The sequence below is a fragment of the Lissotriton vulgaris genome, chromosome 6 (assembly GCF_964263255.1).
Source record: "Lissotriton vulgaris chromosome 6, aLisVul1.2, whole genome shotgun sequence".
Classification (NCBI taxonomy): Eukaryota; Metazoa; Chordata; class Amphibia; order Caudata; family Salamandridae; genus Lissotriton; species Lissotriton vulgaris.
In genome coordinates, this window is record NC_141694.1 from 993,727,167 (window position 1) to 993,741,832 (window position 14,666).

Genomic DNA, 14,666 nt, shown 5'->3' on the forward strand with positions numbered 1-14,666 from the left:
AAGGGAAAACAGACAATATATGGAAACAAATTATACTCTAAAGTTCATCAAATGAGTTCCTAAAGCTAAACCAAGGGAGATACTCAAAAGGTATATTCAGCGCCAGTCAGAATACTCCTTAAATCTTATAAAATGGATTCTCTCCCCCAATTCTCAACGCGTTTCGACGGCCCAAATATCATACGGCCGTCTTCCTCAGGAAAAATATTAGCTGTCTTCCCCAGATAACTGTAATTTAAATAAAAAGTATCTTAGATACAGTAATGTAACAAATTAAAAAACTGAACATAAGGTAACAATCCATCTGCTAAACAGAATTGGTTTTTCTCACTATTGCTCAACACATTACGACACCTTACATCATACATATATAGTGATGAAGCGGGCTGCAGAAAATATTTTATTCTGGCTTGTGGATTCAATTCCCCATAACATTAACTGATTAATTAATGAACTGTTGCATGATTTGTTTTATTAACCCAACCTAGATTAAGTTTGCACCACACATATACACGCGGGAAACTAATTACATGTGCTCTTGTTGCATTTGCCAGTCTGTTTTTGTAACATATTATTAATATTGTCCTGTTTGTTATGTCTGTCCTATTGTCTTTGTCACCATTAATATGCAGCTGATCATTTATGGCATGTGCTTATTTTATGTGCTTACATGTAAGTCTTATGTTGTGTTTGTCTGTCTGTGTATCATTTAATTATCTTTTTATTCTTTCAGAAACATAAAGCTGGATTACATGAAGAATGGTGGATATTTTATGTGCTGCTTTAAATGTTTGCTTTTGCTAAATGTTTTTTATTAGTGGGTTAATTAATAATTAATAAGGGACTGGGTGGTACAGAAGGGTTTGCTTTACTTGAATTAATCACTCTTTTTGTGTTTGTTTAAATAATAGCTCAAGAGTGAGCTAAGGCCTAGTCTTTACTTTGGAGAAAAGTTGGTTGGCCTGAACTGAGCAGAAGCTGGAGCCAAGCTGCACGTTGAAAAAGAAAAACTTTCCATGCACAAGTTTATTGAACTTACTTCTCGTGGCTCTGATTTTTTTTTATATAAAAAAGAGAGACTCTAACAAAGAAGTTTATTTCCATGGACTGCTCTGAATGTTCTTATTCAAGGCCGAGGAAGTGACAGGCATGAATCTGCCGAGCTTTCGGTGGAAGTAGATTGGCAACTTTTTGTTGCAAAGCTTCGGAAGCTGATGTCACTCTAATGGACAATGGCATAGTGACGCGCATATTCTCTGGACTGGTAGCTGAGGTGGCCTGACAGCCACCATCCAAGCATAGTGCTGAACTTTTCTAAAATATTACATTTAGTTAGTTTTGAGAGCGAAAAATGATATAAAATTGGCTCTCTTGAGGGGTTTGGGACTGTCCTTTCCAGAGGGGCGAAGCGCTGTCGGATTGCCTTGGGATTGTAAGCATTCTACTGTTTCTTTATTTGTTTCTCTTTCAGGTTAGAAAATTAACTTAGAGAAAAAGTTATGATTTCTTAAATTCATCATTTTGATCAATTCTAACTTGACAGCTTACATTGTGCCAATGATTATGTGATTTGAATTAATAAAACTAAATGCTTGATTTTAATAAAGAGAGTTAATAAAGATTTTTCAATTATGAATTTTAAAAATAAACTTTTCAAAATGACAAGCTGGTCTTGTTTATTGTAGATAGTTTATTGCCTAAAGTCATAAATAACATATTGATTCATTCACCTCACTCTCTATGTTTATGGGCCTGGTATTGATTGGTAAGTGTGATAGTGGATTGTGTCATCATTTATAAAGAATTTTAGTTATGGGCCTGGTATTGATTGGTAAGTGTGATAGTGGATTGTGTCATCATTTATAAAGAATTTTAGTTTTTGGGCTTCATCAATTTGGTAGCAGAGGATGGTTATATGTTGTTTTTGACATGCATGTTACGTATATGTTGGTATAGACATCGGATTGATGTTTAACAACTGTTAAGTTTTTGGTTATGTCAGAGTGTTCTATGTAGTCTTAAGGAATTTTTCCAGCAGTGTGAAAGATTCCTGGTTAATTGCCGGCAAGGTAGTGTGACTAGAAAAGTTACACAGTGCATTTGTCTGTTTCAAAATTGTGGTATAGAATATATCACGTGTTGTGGGCGTACAACACAAGTTTAGGGACCTTAGATTGCATGGTTAAATGAATAGTGAGGATTGCCTATGAAATTGTAGCATTAAGCAGAGGGACCTGGTGAGCCTGTTATAAAGCTTTCTGTGAAGAGAATAGTAGGTTTTATCCAAGCTTGAGAGAAGGGTGAGAGATAGCGTAGCGTCGTCTATTTCTTATCAATGCCTGACGTTTTCTGTGGTTGGTTCAAGTCCTGCCAAGAATTTGTGTGTGTATGAGTAGGGTTTTCTTGTTTGAAAGTGTGTGAATGTTTTGGTAACTTGAAGGGTAGGGTAAGAATTACTCTATTGGCAAATGAAACTATTCTGTGAGAATAGCGTCGTCTATTCCACACTAAGGATACTTGAATGAATGTTTAAAACTATCTCTTTGTTAGAGAAGCAGACAAATGGTTTGTTTCAATGTTAAAACTATCTCTTTGTTAGAGAAGCAGACAAATGGTTTGTTTCAATGTTGTTATTAATTGCGTTTTTATAAAATGATTGGAAACGTTTTTTGAGCCTTATAGTAAAGAAAACGCTATTTTTAGGTATTATAAAGTGTTTTGCGCCATTTAAATACATTTAGAAGCATTGTGCGCTGTTTAAATCTATTGAAAAGTGCCCCGATCGAAAATTCTGAAGGGAGGGGCTGTTTTAGGAGTAAAGCGTGTGGGGAGAGAGCCTGCAGATGCAGCCTGCTGCATACGTCAGAGCCTGCCGCGCTCTGATTGGTTTGATGTCTCTGGACTGACAGAGCAAGCGCTCTCATTGGTTGAAGCGCGATCTAATGTTTGAAATGGTATTCATATTGTAAATATCTCATTAAATTCATTGCGCTATTTTTAGGGTGGGTTTGACCCCATCCCTGTGAGCTTTCTGCTATTTGCATTTGCGCTCCTTTCTTTTAGCAACCCGCCTAACTACAAGCGCTCTTCTCGAGCCTAACTTATATATTGCTCGCTTGTTTGAGGTTAGCCGGTAGATTGCGCATTGTGAACGAGGAGGGGGCTGCTAGGAGCGAGTGGGAAGGAGAGGAGAGCTGTCAGCTGCAGCGGCTGTTTACGTCAGCCGCCGCGCTGCCATTGGATAAAGGGCCGACGCGTCATACACGGAGCCGCGCTCTGATTGGGCGAAGCTCCGTGTGTTGTGCGAGGTCAGGGTGAGCCGCGCTCTCATTAGGCGAGGCTCTGGCAATCTCTAGTTTAATTAATTATAATTCCTTGCTCTTGTGAAAAAAGTTAACAGCGCGTCAGCTGTCGCGCTGGCATTGATTGAAAGTTCCGTCGTGTCATAGCGACGCCGCGCTCCCATTGGATGCTAACGCGTCGCGTCATCAAAGAGCCGCGCTCCTATTGGGCGAGGCTTCGTGAGCCGCGCTCCTATTGGGTGAAGCTCCGTGGAGACTGAAGCTCTATTGGGCGAGGCTCCGGCGAGGTCTTTTCTGTATCTGTGGCCGCGCTGTGTGAGAGCGTGTGGTGAAAGAGTGACACGCTCTTGTTTATACTAGGGTCGCGCAGGTTTTTGAGGAGCGAGCGCGTGTGGTGAAAGAGCATCCATTCCTGTCACAGTAGTGTAGAACAGCTGAGAGGAGGCTTTGCGAGGCTCCGTGAGGCGAGGTGCATCCCGAGTGTAACAAAGGAGTTGGCTGTGACGTGTGAAGTCACATGTTGTGTTCTGATTGGAGGCTGGAGGCTAGCTCTGTCCTGATTGGCTGATGACACTACAGTGTCATAGAGAGGCCGCGACCGGATTGGTTGAGAGACAATAGGCATTCTCATTGGCTGAGTGCTGTGCAGCCACACGCTGATTGGTTAAAACACTCAAACACATTGTTTACATTTGCCAGAATTAGTTTTCCCACGCCCAAAGCTTCATTTCTTTTAAATTTAAAAATTATTTTTGATATTTACCACTGTTAATTAGTAAATAATATAGCAAAAGATACCCTGATTAGGATAATAACAGCAAAGGTGATTAAAATAAGGACATTAATTATTTAATTAATACAATTTTAGATAAAAACAGTTTAGAGTTACAAATAAAATTATAATATTAATAGTTTTTGATAAAAAGCATTAAAAATATAAACATGAGTTATTGGGATGATTATAAAAAAAAGCCTACATGGTTTCAAAAGGTGAAAAATTATTTTAAACCTGACAAGAAAATTGAGACACGTGGTGGTAAATTACTTCATAAGTACAAAACACCTGCAGCCTATATGGAAGGTGAATATGGTTATCATACTGTAATTTGGTTTGATAACTGGATGCAGTATACCAAAAAGGATGGTGTACTAGCCTGGCCAGAAGATGGGTCATTCAATATGAAAGTTTTACAAAATCTGAGAGGAAAGATGATGGATCTTGTACCAAAGCCAACACCTACACAATTTGAAGCCCTAGTTGAGTGGGAGGTTGAGATGAACTTGAACGTGAAAGCAAGTGTACAGCACCTAAATATTCAAAATATGTTGTAAATAAAGAAACACATGAAGATAAAGTGAGACGCTGGAGAAAGGCAGACATGTATGATGGTCTGTATCCCATAAGAATAATGATTAATGGAGATTTAGAACAAAAGACAGCTGGAAGAGGAATTGATGAGGAATTAGATGATGCTGTTTTAGAAGATATATATGCTACTAAACCCAAACCGCCACCTTATCAAGCAGGTTCTCAATCTACCCCGAGAGTTTCTACAGAAGCTTCTCCAAGTGCACCACCTAGAGAAGTTGAGGAAGGTTCTCCCAGATTTTTAAAATTACCTGAAAGGGTAGGCTCAGTAAATAATTGTAGTACACCTAACAGAAGCAGAGTAGCTTATCAAGAAAATAATTCTGTAAGGAATCAGGAAAGATTACCAGCTGAGCAAGAAATTTCTAGTTACAATAAAGCAAAGCATGATTTAATTGAACAGCTGACAAAAGGTATGGAAGCAGTTACAGTACCAGTAACTATTGGTCCTGTGGTACCAGTTTTTGACCAAGGAGATAATAGACAAACAGCCTTAACAGTTCCATTAAATGCTGAAATTCAAAAGGTTGCTGAAAAATTTTATTCAGAACTTTCAGAGATTCATAGAGAAAAATCTATGATGCCAAATTTAACACTACATGGATGTTTATCAAGTTCGCAAACACCAACTGTGGCAGATTCAGACTCAGGTTTGTCAGAAAAAAGTTTAAATAGAACAGAATTATCTCAAAATGGAATGTCCCCTGAAGCTCCTGATTATAAAAAGCTTGATGTAGCTAAATTAAAAGCTGACCTGGAGGAATTGATCATTGGCACAATTGGTACTGATAATTTGAAGTTGTATCAGGATGATGAATTGTTGTTTATTTGCAAGAGTATTCAGTGGAAAACTAAAAACAGGTATGAACAACTAGAAGAAATGGCTGCTGAGTTAGAAATTGATTTGAGCAAACAAAAACATTTACAGAAACATTACAGGGTGGATTTCTCTGAGAGGGACATTGATAATTTAAATGCTGCTGGAAGAATAACTCACATAAGAGAATTAATAAGTTTTCTCAGAAAATTAGGTGAGTTAGGTAAATGGAGAATAAAATGGTCAAAGAAAGAACAAGATAAAAGACTAAGAAATGATGAAATTTCTGAATTTCCAATGAGAGAAATAGCTGGAGGAGGGTATGTGCATGTTCCTTGGTCCAGACAGGATATTCTCCTGTTTACCAATGATTTTCCACGTTTAAGGGAGAAACCAGTGGAGTGGTACCGTCAGGTAGACAGATTCATAAGGGTGTCAAAGGTTCTGTGGATTGATCTGGATGGATTCTTTGACATTGTTGTTCCATCAGATCTTTGGACAGAATGCAAAATTTCTATAGATTGGCCAAAAGAAGAACCTGCCCGAGATAAAATTACAGGTGCCCCATCAAAAGATGTCATGGATCTTTATAAGAAAGTAATTTATTGGCTGAAAGAGAAAATTCCCCCAAAAGAAGTGGACTGGGTTAAAATAGACAGAACAAATCAGGAACCAAAAGAATCAGTTCATTCATTTTATGAAAGGTTACTGTTAGTCTTTAAACAGTACAGTGGCTATGAAAAATTAAGTGAAAAAGACATGAGCCACTTTATATACAGATTTGTATATGGCCTGAGACCTGAAATTGGTGACATGATTAGAAATGGAATTGTTTGTTGGCAATCATTATCAGTTGATGACATCTTGAGAAAAGCAAAATATTGCAGTGATGAGATAGATGCAAGGCAGAAGAGTCTTAAGGAAAAGGCAATGTGGGCACAGGTGAAGGTAGCTGAGCAGCAGCAACAACAACAACAGTTAGGCTCTATGCAACAGGGAAAGTTTAGGGGTAATTTTAATAATTCTAAGCCAAAATGTAATGTAAATGTTGAAGAGCTAAAACAAAAGCTCCCATGTTTTAATTGCGGCGAAATTGGACACTGGAAGGGAGAGTGTAAAAACCCGTCCAGAAATTTTAAAAATAATTCATTGAATCCACAGGTGCAGTGTGAATTAAGTCCGCAGCAACAGCAACAGCTACAGCGGCAACTGCATGAGTTAAGTCAGCAGCGACAGCTACAGCGACAGATAGTGAACCAGACACAGCAAAGCCAGTTTCAACAACAAAATCAGGTACAGCAGAATCAAATTCAACAGAGTCAGTTACCTCAAGCACCATTTCCTGGTAGTGCTAACACACAGAGATTTTCTCCTGAAACAGGTTTCTGTGGAAATAATTCGGTTAAAAATGTGTCAAAAGTCAACATGACAAATGCTTCTCAATTTTGGTTAAGCGACAAAGAGGTGAGTGATTCATCAGAGGATTACTCATGGCGGTGCCTGAGAGAGGAGGAAGAGTGTGTGCTTGGACCCACTCTTGAGGTAGATCAGTCTGGTCCATTTGTTAATGGTAAAGTAAATGATAAAGATATCACTTTCCTTGTGGACACAGGTGCTACCCGTTCTACTGTTAGATCAGCAGAAATAGAAAACCTTCCTCTCTCGGGTGAAACAATTCAAGTTGTAGGTGTAGCTAATCAGCAAATTAAAACAAGTTTGACAGATCCAGTAAAAGTGGAGATAGGCAATTACAAAGATAAACACAGATTTCTAGTTTGTGACAGCAGTCCTGTGAATCTGTTAGGTCGTGATATATTATGCAAAATGAATTGCAGAATATATTGCTCACCAGAAGGTATTGAAATGCAAACAGCAGAAGAAGATGGGCTTTATAAATGGACTAAGATGATGGTGGAAGAAGAAAAAACACCAATATTTCCTGTATTTGATAAAAATGATTTGCCAGAAGAGCTCAAAGAGGCAGTTAATCCAGCAATTTGGGACCTAACAGGAAATGATATGGGTCTTATGAAAAATATTGATCCAGTAAAAATCACTGTTAAACAGGGAGTTGATTTGTGGTAAATTTAAATTACCTATGCGGAATTTATGCGGTAAAGTTCAACAAGAATAACTCAGTCAAAAATAAGAGACAGAATCCGTGGTATTTGAGGTTTTAAAAGGGGTTTTATTCCTTAAAAAGGAATTGGTTATTGGTTCGAACCAGGTAGCATGTTCAAGGGAAGGGATATGGACATGTACAACGATTTATTAACGGAACATCATATATATAGTCAATGCATTTACAATAGAGATTGATGCAGAAGGCGTAACAGCTGAAAGAAACGAGATAAGAACATGTGTTCGTAACAGAAGGCGTGCACAAGGGCGTACACGGAGGTGTGTGCTAGACAACGTCACTGGAAACGTAACACAGGTGGGTGGATCCATAGAAGAATCCTGCAGTGTCAGCAGAAATACATGGCAGAGATGCGCGCGCAGCAGCATGACGTGTAATTGACGTGTAACTGGAGGGTGAAGGGGACTTGACATTTAGCCCTACATGAGGAGACAGAAGTCTGGGGTGTCAGAACAACCTAAACCCAAATCATATCTATATCTTGTGTTTAAGGAACTGTATTATCTAGAAGGAAAGGTCTCTCGGGCAGAGGCTATTCTATACTGACTGCTAGTGCGTGCATATGCAACTACGTGTCTACGTGTAAAGCAAGGGGGCCATGGGCCTACCATGGTAACGGGAGCTATGAATTACTTGCATGGAGACAGTGAGGCCGGGCCCTTTGCTCTGCAGCTGGGAAGGATGTTTTCCTAAACTACTAGACAGGAATGTATTTTCGAGGAGCGGAGCAGATAACTTGAAGGTTGAATACAGTCTTGGCAGGCAAGGCAGGCCGAGCTAGGCACCGCTCGCCGCGCAGGGAGTAAGTCAAGGGTCGGGAAGCAGCAGACTGCGGCTTTCAGGGACAGAAGGCAGAAAAGAGGCTCGATGGCAGAAATCAGGGCCTAACTCACCAGAGCTAGAAAAACATGAAAGTGCACCAAATAAAGACGTTGGCAAGGCACACTTAGGAACGGAATATCTGACTCATTCATGGTGGATCTGAAAGAGGACATGTTAACGTTGGACGCAAATGTATTTGCGTCTTCATAGCTAGAAGTGGAGGGAACATACATGTACTTGAAGCACGTACATGGAGCCGTTGGGGTCTACGATAGGGGACACAATTGATCATAAAATTCATATTACCTCAGATTTTCCAAATGTTCCTCAATATAAAATGAAGGCAGAGACAATTGAAGGTGTCATTCCTGTGATTGAAAAATTTATAAGTCAAGGTGTGTTAAAAGAAATTGAAAGCAGCCCATGCAATTCACCATTTATGGGTATTAAAAAACCGAATGAAACATACAGAATTGTTCAAGATTTAAGAAAAATTAATCAGATAGTTGTTCCCTGCTGTCCCATTGTTCCAAACCCTGCAGTAATTCTTTACCAGATTCCACATGATGCAGAATGGTACACGGTCATTGACCTGTGTAATGCCTTCTTCACAGTTCCATTACATCCAGATAGCCAGAAAATGTTTGCTTTCAGGTTCCAAAATAGGATCCTAGCATGGTGTCGTATCCCTCAAGGGTATACTGAGAGTCCATCTATCTTTAATCAATTATTAAAGAAATCCCTGGGAGATCTAGTGTTGCCTGGTAATTCCACATTGGTACAGTACATTGACGATTTGCTTGTGGCAGCCAAAACACGAGAAAATTGTGTTACTGATACCATTACCCTGTTAAATCGTTTGGCAGATGAAGGACATAAAGTCTCACCAGCAAAATTGCAGTTTTGTAAACAAGAAGTGAAATATCTTGGTCACAGAATTGCAAAGGGAACCAGAAAAGTGACAGTTGAGAGAATTAAAATGATTCGAGCAATACAACCTCCAACAACACAGAGACAGGTGAGAATGTTTCTAGGAATGGTTGGTTACTGTCGACAATGGATTAGTGGGTTTTCGGTTATTGCAAAACCACTTCAGAGATTAACAAAGGCAGATGTAAAAGATCCAATAAAATTGTCAGAAATTGAGCTGGAAGCTTTTGAGCAGTTAAAAAAGAGCTTATGTGAAGCTCCTGCTCTGGGTATGCCAGATTATGAGAAGGAATTTGAACTCTACTGCAGTGAAAGAGAAGGTTGTGCATTGTCAGTCCTTATTCAGAGGCATGGAAACTTGAGAAAACCAATTGCATACTTTTTAGCTGTTTTGGATCCTGTTGCAAAAGCTTTGCCAGGTTGCTTAAAAGCAGTGGCCGCAACAAGTGTAAGTCTTGAGCAAAGTGAGGGTATCATTATGGGTTTTCCTGTAAAGGTATATGTACCTCATTCAGTTGAAATTCTCCTTACCAGAAGTAGAACTCAACATTTAACAAGCAGCAGAATGACAAAATATGAGAAAACAATTTTGGGTTCAGACAACGTATCAGTTGTTAGGTGTGTGAACTTGAACCCTTCCACATTATTACCTGATGGAGTTATTACTGAGGTAAGTAATGAGGATGACATTGATCATGAATGCCTGGATGTTGTAGATTACTGCACAAAACCAAGACAGGACATAAAAGATGTCCCATTACCTGAATCAGATATAATATATTTTGTTGACGGATCTTGTTTGAGAAATGATGAAGGGATTTTGAGAGCAGCATACTCAGTGTGTACAGTTTCAGATGTTATTGAAGGTTCACCTTTGGATGGAATTCGTTCTGCTCAAGTTGCGGAATTAATTGGTTTAATTCGAGCCTGTGAAAAAGCAGTTGGCAAAAGAGTAACCATAGTGACTGATAGTCAGTATGGTTATGGTGTTGTTCATGATTATGGACAACTCTGGTCCAATAGAGGTTATTTAACTTCTGCAGGAACACCAATTAGAAATGCAAAATTGATTAAAAGATTGATTGATGGCATTCAGTTACCAGAACAAATAGCAGTAGTGAAGTGTTCAGCTCATAAAAAAGGTGATGATTACATTACCAAAGGAAATGCTTTTGCAGATGAGATGGCAAAATATTGTGCCAGAAACAATTACGCAATCAATCGGGAAAAAGACGAAAGTCACACAATGAATTCTCTCATGCTAATTTCTGTAGTTGAGACATGGCAGGAAGTAAAAGATTTACAGGATGAGGCAAGTGAGGAAGAGAACGACACATGGCTAAAAGGTGATTGCAGACCAAGAGAGGAAGACGGGATCTGGGTTCATAAAGATGGAAGAGTTGTAATGCCAGACAGCATGATTGCTGATATGGCACGATTGTTTCATGGTCAAGGACATGTAGGTAAAGCGTCCATGATTAGATTATTCAGACAAACGTGGTTTAATGTAAAATTCAGAACAATTGCAGAGTCACTTTGTCAAAGATGTTTGACCTGCCAAGAGATGAATGCCAACAAAAAGGTTGTTGTAAGCATGGGAATCATAGGACGGAAGGGTGGTCCTTTTACCAGATTGCAGATGGATTTTGTCGAAATGCCAAGGTATAATGGTCTACATTATATTTTGGTATTTGTTTGTTTGTTTTCAAGATGGGTGGAAGCTTTCCCAACTCGTCATGCTAATGCTGTTACTGTAGCAAAGTTACTTCTAAGGGAAATCATACCTAGGTATGGATTTCCGGTTACCATTGAAAATGATCGTGGAACTCATTTTGAGAACAGTTTGATGAAAAGGATTTGTAAAGCTTTAGACATCGAACAAAAAATGCATTGTGCATACAGACCACAGGCATCAGGTGTCGTTGAACAAATAAATGGCACTATCAAAAATAGGATCGCAAAAATGTGTGATGCTAGAGGAGTAAAGTGGACAGATGCACTTGCACTTGTTCTAATGTCAATGAGAAGCATCCCAGATAAAAAGACAGGTCTTAGTCCACACGATATTGTGATGGGCAGAGTGATGAGACAAGCATTTGTTCCAGTTGGCAAATTAATGAGTATTAATGATAGTGCAATTTTTGAATACTGCCGAAATCTATCTGATGTAGTGCATTCTGTATTTCATCAGGTGGGAACTGACATTATTTCAAAAGAAAAAGTACAAGCTCATGATTTGCAACCCGGTGATTGGGTGAGAACAAAGGTTCACCGAAGAAGGAACTGTTTATCACCGAGGTGGCAGAAGCCACGTCAAGTAATCCTAATAACAACAAATGCAATAAAGTGCAGAGGACTGAAAAGGTGGATTCATCCAAGCCATACAATTTGTGTGTCACCTCCTGAAAATTCTGATGAAGAAGGTGATACAACAGCTGATTCAGATTCAGAAAGAGACCCAGAAGATCCTGATTCTGATTCTGATTCTGATTCTGATGATCAACAAGAAAATCAACATCAAGAGAATCTAGATGGAAGTCAGAACTTGAATAAAGAAGATCTGAACACTGGAAATCGAGGTGTTGATGATGATGATTTGCTTGTAGAAGAGTCTCTGAGAGAAAGGAGAGATTCAGAAGAAGCAGAAAATTGTGAGCGAGACGAAAATCTGAGCGATACCATTGAAAGGCAAAGAAAAAGTAGCTCTGTAAACAAAAAGCTTGAAACTGGGAAGCTGAAGGTGATTCCTGAAGAAGAAGAATTGCCAAGTACCAGTAAAGGTATTGTTTCAAACGGAGTGAAGTTGCCGAGTAAAGAAGTTCCTAGGTACAGATTTGATGTCTCTGATACAGACACTGAAAGTGATGAAGATTCTGAAATAAGAAAACACAGAAAAAGAGCTTGGAAAACTGAATGTAACGAAAGTGTGCCAAAAAAAAAAGTCTTGAGAAAAGGAGACATTTGGCCTGAAAATAATTTGAAATTCAAACTAGTGAAGAAATCAAAGGAACAAGTTAATGAGATTACTAGTCAAGGAAGTGAACTTGAAAAAAAAATTGAAGGTGAAAACAAGAAAATAAAAGTTATCACTCGCAAGACAAAAAGAGTAATTAGGCCAAACCAAAAATATAAATCTCCGGAATGGACCTATATTATTATTCCACCTATTGTTTGTTGAAGTGGAAAGCAGTGGTCAGGAATTTTTAGAAAGTGACAGAGATTAAAATTGTTAGAAATTAGTTGAGGATCTATTTCCTGGCATAAGGCTGAAGAAAATATGTGTTAGGTAACTTTTGTTTCCTGGCATAAGGCTAAAGAAAATTTGTTAGGTGACTTAGGTCGAAGAAATTCTGTTTAGCTAAAGAAGACATATTTTGTGACACAAGGTCGAAGAAAAACTGTTTAGGGTCAAAATCTTTAAAAAAAAAAAAAATTTCAAAGGGGGGATATAATTTTGTTTATACTTACATTCTTATTTAAATTTTTTGTTTTTGGAAATGCCTAGATCAGATACTTCTAGGTGTTCAATTTTTAAAAAGTGTTGTAAAATGACCTTAATTTGTGTGATATTATTAATTTTACTTTGGCTAATTTTAGCTGTGGTCTATCCTTTTGATGTTAATAAGCAAAAATCTAAGGCTGATATAACTAGTAAAGTAGAGTCTAATCATGAGAAACATGCTGGCAAGTCCAGTAGAGTTATTAATCATGATCCAGTGTCTCATCAAGATAGATCTATTGGTGACTTTTCAACTAATTCATTTTCAAGGCTTTTATCTGAATATGTCAAAGTAATGAATGTCAAAGATTGCTACGTGTGCATAAAATTACCTGCCTCTGTCTCTGAGGGGGTGACATATAATATGTTACCTCTCACTTATGGCATTACTTGTAGTGTGATTGCTAGCCTGTTTTATCAAACTGGTCGTCTGGAGTATTATTACTCAGACTTTGATGAGGTTTTTGCAAATCTCAAAATTGTAAATAGCCTAAACAAAGTAAGGTCTGCGAAGCAGATGAGGGAATTCTTTTTAGTTACTAATGAACTAAACTATGAATACGCCTATAGAAATAATTTAACATGCAAAATGAGAGCTGAAGAAAAGACTTTCCTTAACATGGTTGAGGAGAGAAGGGCTGTTTACAAAAGAAATGAAAAACTAAAACATGCTAAATCCAAATACTGGCAGTTAGAAGATGCCAAGTTAAATGGTGTTAATACTAATGCAGCAATTAATATAGATGAACCAGTTAGTGGTAAATTTTGCATTAGAAGAGATAATACCCTATATGATAACCTTTTTGTAGGTGCTAGTCAATGTGAAGATACTTATCGTATTGAAGGGGGATGGGGATTCAAAGGTGGAAAGGATCCAATTTTCCCTGGAATTTATTTTATTTGTGGCAATAAGGCTTATTTTAGCCTCCCGGACCACTGGTACGGGACATGTTATCTTGGCCTGGTATTTCCAAAAATATTTCATGTTGACAGAAATGAAAAGGGTACTTTTGAATTTGGTGAACACTTGAATCAGAATAGGTACAAAAGAGAGAGTTTCACAGAAATCCTGGGAGACATTTTTGGTGCTGTTATTCCTATGGTGGGGATTACAATGAATTCTATCAAAATTAGAAAAGTGTCTACAATTGTAGATAGGTTGTCAACTGATACTGCAAGTGGTTTCCAATTGGTTAGCACAGAACTTGTTGCTACCACAAGTATGGTTATGCAGAATCGTCTTGCATTAGACATTCTGCTTGCAAAAGAGGGTGGAGTCTGTGGGGTCTTGCATGTCCAACATTGCTGTACTTATATACCTGACAAAAGTCGGGATATAGAGTTACTTGTTAAAAATATCACACACTTCCATGAGGAAATAGAACCCATGGAGGAGGAGACCTTTTCTGAGAAAATTGGGAAGAGAATGGAGGTTATTAAAGATTGGTTTTCAGAACTTGGCAGTTCAATCATTGGCAAAGTGCTCTATCCAGTAATTGTCATTATTATAATGATAATGCTGCTAAAAATTAGCTGTTTGATTCACAAGAGGAGGAAGCGTCAGAATGAAAAGAGAAGAATTTATAAACTCAGAAAGGGAAAAGGAATATGAATTAGAAGAAATGGGAAGAGTTCAGTTTGATAAAAATAATCAGACAGCTGAAACAGGGGTTTAGGGAAACTAATATCGAGAGAATTCAGTGTGTGTTGTCTCTAAATTGGGTAAAAAAAATTCTAAATTTTTGTGTGTTGTTTGGTGATTTTAAAATCACCAGATGAGGGAGTTG